The sequence below is a fragment of the Athene noctua genome, chromosome 22 (assembly GCF_965140245.1).
Source record: "Athene noctua chromosome 22, bAthNoc1.hap1.1, whole genome shotgun sequence".
NCBI lineage: Eukaryota > Metazoa > Chordata > Aves > Strigiformes > Strigidae > Athene > Athene noctua.
In genome coordinates, this window is record NC_134058.1 from 4,561,213 (window position 1) to 4,567,961 (window position 6,749).

Consider the following 6,749-nt stretch of genomic DNA (forward strand, 5'->3'; position numbering starts at 1 on the left):
TCACAGTTTTCCAATATTCAGGTACAGTTTATAGTAACACTTCATGCATGTGAATGTTACGCTCTTCAGTCATTTGTTACTCTTTCATCTGCTTTGCACCAGAGAAAACAGGTACTGCACTTGAAAGGCTTAGAATAGCCCATTTCTCCCTACTCCCAGATGTACTACGGTGTTCCTACCAAGTAACCCCTGTTACCACGACTGTTCCTAAGCATTTACGAACACCTCTGCAGTCAGTGGTGGGCTCTAGATGGCAGAGTTCTAGTCTAGTACATCTGCAGTGTTGATCAAGGCTTTTAGAGTAACATACTTCTCAGTGTCATCCTGTGGGACAAACTAAATGTCAAAATTCAAGAATGAAAAGAGATGCTGGTATAGAATCACATTTGTATGAAGTTGTGTTTTGCAGAGGGATTCATTCCCTTTGAAGCCCTAAATTCTACCTCTATACACGTTAAGCTTTCTTCAGGACAGACATCCACATTTTACAGACGTGTGTATCACCACACACACAGTCTGAAGTCACAAAATAAATACATGAACAGAAATTCTGTGATTGCTAGGACTGCTGACTCCCCAGTGTTTGTTCAGATACTGAATACCCACTCTGAGAAAAGGAACCATTTACAGAAGTGGCTACTAACCTCCTTTTCATAATTGCTCACTCAATTTTTAAAAGCATGTTCCTCTCCCTTACAGTTACAGAATTATTTCAAAAGCCTGAACCCATTAAACATTTGCTTTAGTCTGCCCTCAACAATAGCCTCAAGAGATAAAAATTCTCATTCGATTCAACAGAGGCCCTATTGATTCCACTGTCACAGAATATGACTATTTTCTCCTCATGCTGCTTCAGAACAGAGCATTCTGTCATGGAGCTATACATTTATTTCCTTTCCTATCCCTTCAGAGCTTTGTAGCAGTGGTTTCTCACACCCCACCACCCTTCTCTACCCCAGCAGATAGCTTTCAGCAGTCGAGATGCAGGTTAAGTCTACTCCACACACACTAATACACAGGAGAGTTCATGTAAAAAAGCAACAACAGGTGGGCTTTAACCTGCAAGCATTCATATCCAAATTGGTGGAATACCAAACTCTCTTCAGTGCTATACATACCGTTTCCCACTACCAGTAAGAACATCCAAGAGTCTAGGAGCCAGTTGGAGATGAACTGCCCCGTCTTCTAAAAACCACCCACTGCATCACACAGATGCTTATGGTTCTTTAGAAAAACAAGGTCAGACTTACTACTGGCAATTCTGTAAATGTGAAAGTCTCCAGGCGCGATGCTTGGCTGTCACCGTAAAGCTGCCAAGTTGTATCAGAATTGGGGGATATCGACTGTGTTCCGTCCCTTGAATGTCAATGATCTGATCCTTCAAGTTACATCAAGCGCAATTTCCTTTTCCAATGATGCAGTCAGCTGATGAATCCATGTCATGGTTACAGAAGCCTCAGAACAGCTGTTTAGGAAAGCCAATACTACTTATCACAACTGGATGTAACTAAAGGTGTCCTTTACTCAACCTCCAGTACACATCAAAGACTGGGACTGTCTAGTCCCTACAAATCATTCAGGCATGTTGTTTCCCAGGTAGCAAGCCACAGCCACCCAAAGGGAAAACAACAAAACCAAGCAGTTCTGTGAGCAAACCCAAGCGCACCTTTGGATAGTTATTAGAGGGGAAGGGAGGTCGCTTTTAGGCAAGATCACAACCAAGTCGTCCCTTTTACCTCCAGATCCCCATGAGGCGCCCCACACTTTTCTCCTAAAATCCTCTAACAAACAAGCTGTGCTCAACAGAAAAAAAACACAGATGAGATCTAGAGTCTCTGCAAACAAGCTCACTATTATTCAAATGGTATGCTCTCTCCTTCATACCTCTCAAACTAGTTGGCCCAGTTAAAGACATATGAAGACAAGTTTAACAATCAGATACACCTGCTACTGCAGAAACCCCAACTCCTGACAAGGTTAAAAAACTGCACTCAGCACTAGTAATTCTCTCTCCACCAAGAATTTTAAGAAAAATAAATAAATTACTTTCTATGAACAAGAGGATTTATGGGTTTGGGTTCCACATCTCCCTCCCCAAATACTTAAAACTTAACCCAGTGGTGGTGTTTGATTTTTCTATCATTTCTTGATAGACTCTAGTTCACCACATATGATGACCTTCTAAATTTAAGTGCTGTCTTTCCCTTTTTTAGTTTTTCCAACATTTAAAAGTCCTTTGCATTCTTTCTTATCAAGAAGAGATATTAGTTACATTTGTTGCTTGTGTTTTTTCATGTCTTTTGGGGGGGTGGGGTGTAGGGTTTTTATTTTTGTTTGGGGGGGTTTGGGGTTTGTTGTTGTTTTTTTTTTGGGGGGGTGGGGTTTTTTTGTTTGTGTGTGGGGTTTGGGGGGGTGGTTTTAGTTTGGGGGGAGGTTGTTTGTTTTTTGTTGTGGGGTTTTGTTTTGTTGGGGTTTTGGGGGGGGTTTGGTTTTTTTGGGTTTTTTTGGTTTTTTACACAGTGAAGCATTACACTGGATGCTCAGTTTCTACTCTTGATAGCGTACCACCCAGAAGTATTTACTCATCATTCTACACTACAAGCTAACAAAAAAGTAGGAAAGGGAAATTGCAGGAAGACAGATGGGGAAGCCACATCAAGAAAGCTGTGCAGTAGCTACTTTTTGTACACACTGCTTGCAAAAAAGCAAACAAAGAAATATCGACAGTCAGAAGAGATCTCTTTCAGAGCTTAACATTGAAGAGCAAGAACTATTACTAGTTTCTATCAAAAATCAAGCAAGTTTTTAGAACTATGGGTTTATAAGGAAACCAGAGGGTATCACTACAGATGTGTAAATCTGCATCCCACCTCACTGGTACAATCTAGACAGGTCGATAAACCACCGCAAAAAGAATGTTTTCAGTATTGATCTTAATTCGGCCTCTAAAAGACTAACTATCCAATGAAGCTTAAAGGCAACTGGAGCAAATCCCAGCTTTATTTAAGTTTCAGGTTCTCTCTGATACCTGCTTTCCCCATTGCAAGACACGAGGCGAGCAGACCACAAGAAGTACAAAGGGGAAAAATTTTCACCACAGAACTCATTTCTCACAGCACTCAATTCAATGCTGCCATCAAGTTACTATAAGCTAAAACACACACAGAATGAGTGACCTTCTGAAAGGAACCTTGAACCTTTGACTGTCCACTTAGAGATAAAGCTGCAAAAACACACATACATACAACAGCGCCAAACAATACATCAGGAAAGAAAGCACTGTGCTTTCAGTCATGTCATCTTTGCCTGTCTTTGTTCAGGATGGGGTTGACAAGTAGTCAGTGTTCTACAGTATTTTCTAACCAAAAAAAAAAAAAAAAAAAAAAAGCAAGGCAATACAACTTAAGAGAAATTAAAAAAAAAAAAAAAAATCAGTCTGCTAATATTTGGGTCAGTCTGGACCAGTCCTGAAACATTTCTCACTGATTCCATTTCTACTGCAATAAGGACTAAAGACAATTTAGCAGACTAAGTATTTTATAGAGCTTACAGTCCAACCTAAAAATATTTACAGTGATCCTCCAGCTCCACTTTAGTTTACAATGCTGCACAGTGCCACCTTTAGCTCACTTCTGTTAGGTATTGTGAAATTTCAGCTTCTTTTCATGGTAAGTAAAGAGCATTTAGTGAATCCATTTCATAAATATAAATTAGCTTATAGATGTGAGAGATTTGGGAATGGGCTAAACTAATCCCAAGAGCTAAACGAAGCTGCTTAGACTCGGAAGAGAGACAAAATAAGAACTCTTCACGACCTTGCTACTAATGTAAGACAAACTACCTGTACACCCTGCCATCAGGGCCAAATGATTTTCTGTAGTAGTCAACTTGTTGTCCTACTGAATTCAAACGTTTCCAGTCCTAACAGAATATTCTGACAGCCTTATAAATCTCTTAACCTCTCTACTTTCCTAATCCTCAGATGTATAAGAACTTTTTTCCAGTATCCTGAACTGTTTCAGTGGTATATAACTCACACTTGAGAGCTAACATATGGCTCAAACAAGCATCAGATTGTTGCATGGTTTTCATACCAGCCCTCACAATCCTTGGGTTCCTAACATCTGTCTTTCATTTGTGATATAATTACACATTTATTTTTCATTTTACTAGTTTAATTTCATACACTGTTTACTTGATCTTGGGTATGATTTTGTTGCAGCCAAGAGACATCATGCTTCTTCTTACCGATATGAAGATGTTTCATTTGAGCTTACAAAGTTCTGCAGTTTTCTTGCTCACAAATAGATTCACCTACAGATAGAAGAAAATGGCTCATACAGTTTTTTCCCCCTAAACATAAATGCTTAATAATTCATAGTAGAAAAAAAAAAAAAAAAAAAACAAATAGAAGTTTGACCAGTCCTTCTATAAAAACTTAAAAACAACTGCAAAAGCTTTAAGAGTGTACTGGAAGGTGAGGGGGAAGAAAGAGGTATCAATATTTAATCTCCTGCTAAAAATATAACATCAAAGCTGCATCAGGGTGGCATAATGTTGCAGCTGGTTCCATTTTCATGTTCTTACATTAAGAAACCAGCTTTTCCTTTTGCATTATGTATTAAATAGTACATATTTTAGAATCTCAGAAAATAATCTCTAAGCCTTGCTAAGCCTTTATAATTGAAAAACTTGCATTTAGCATTTTACCAGCTAGACACGCATGAAATAATAAATTCAAAGACAGAGCTAATAATGTTAATTTCTTGATAGTCCCTTCTGATATATACCTTCTCAAACTCACTACATCTGGAAGACAGAGTGATCAATGTAAGTAATACGCCTATCTTAAAGCATGCTTGCATTCTTCATGTTTGAGCAAAAAAAAGTTCAGACTTCCTATCCACACAAATTCCTTTACTGAGAAAATTGCCACCACGTGGTGACTAGCTATCATGCATATATTGCCTATCCTTAAGAACATGAAAAAGCCAAGAAGTTGTGTTTCAAAACATAGTGATGCATTCCCCAGAAGTTCTGCAATGAAAAAAATCTGGTTTTGCAGGTTGCTACAGACAGGAATTGTGTTTTCAGTTCAAAGCAGAACACTAGGAATGGTCACTGCTTTATAAGCTTTCAAATTAAACTCACACGTATCTCACTCAATACATGACCTCTAAATACAGTCATGTAACACGAAGTCTTTCTGTAAATTCAATAAGCAAGGCACATGTTTACACTGACAACATAATGCAAGCATCATTATGGGGCAGAAGGAAAGCTGGATGAAGATAGATTGGACATATTGGTAACAGAAAACACTTTTGGCAAGCAAAGAGCAATTAAGAATAGCATTCTTAATCATCTCAGGCATCTCTAAATTTGAGATAAGCATATCAGCATGTGGAAGAGTTAGTGGTAATGTCAAGTTTCGCAGTCATCATCAGTTTGAAACAGCGGACTTAGCATTGCACAATGTTGGTGCAAGTCTGCCACGATGCACTGACTCAAACCTGTCCACGTACAGATAGATCGCCTCTTCCCCCAGCCCACACACATTCTAAGAACTGCAAGGGAAGTTCTTGTTAAAAACGGGACGGCAAAAGATTTTTTAGAAAACATACAGAGCAGAATAGCACAACACATTTCTGTAGCATCACAGAATGTGCTGGAAACTAGTTTTGCTATACCCATTAACGTGTTACTCTAGACACAAAAATTCATCCCACAGACTCCCTTTCACAATAACAGGTCACTTTTCCACAGTATATCTGTGCATAATCAGACAACATAAAGGTTTGTCGTATCACCTCCTGTATTTGTTTCTCCTTGTTATAGCCAAAATACTTGCAACTGCAGCTAGAAGTTCTACAACCTGCCTGGTATCCATTATTAAAAGCTAAACAGATGTTTACTCAAACTGTAACATCATTGTTTGTAAAGCATATAGGAACTGTTTATATCAGCACAGAATGGATGTCATTTACTTATACTGCCCTAGGATGAATCAGAGAGCATAACAATGAAAAGCATTCAAGCACAGCAAAACTTGCTAATGGATTTTGATAACAGCAGAGAGACACCCACTGTATTCTTCATTACTGCTGCAATGTATTTCAGAGTTAATTCTGAACAGATCTAGACGCATACAATCATACTAAACACTGTACTCCAACGCATTATTTATCTAAGCGCAGGATTCCTTCAACACCTCTCCTATGTTGAGTAACTGGCCAATACAGCAAAGATTTACAAGTCCACTATAATAGAAGCTATCTTCTCCAGAATCTGCTCATCAGTTCTTTATGCTCATCTGTGCCCTTCATGCCTTAAGTGGTTTTCCATTGTTTAATCAAATACTTTTCTCGTCACACCATTAAGAGTATCATCACAGAGTAACAGCATGCAAACACTGGAAAAAAAAAAAACGATTCTTCGGCTCAGTGTTTCTAAACAAATAAACATCACATTAAAAAATAATAATGAAAAAGACGATCACTCCGACATACAGCTTGGTTTTGTCAGCTAGTGTAGATTTTAAAATTCAGATGCTTGCGTTTTACTTGTCTTGCCATTACTGGCAAATTAAAGCTATGAACAAGTGCTGCGTAGGCAACAAATAATTCTACTAACATGCCAACAATCACTTTAATCTCTTCCACTTAACAACTCATGAACCTTTTATGAACATAATCTTCTAGAAGGTAACTGGTAATACAAGATAATCCCAGTACAAGTTTAATTAAAAA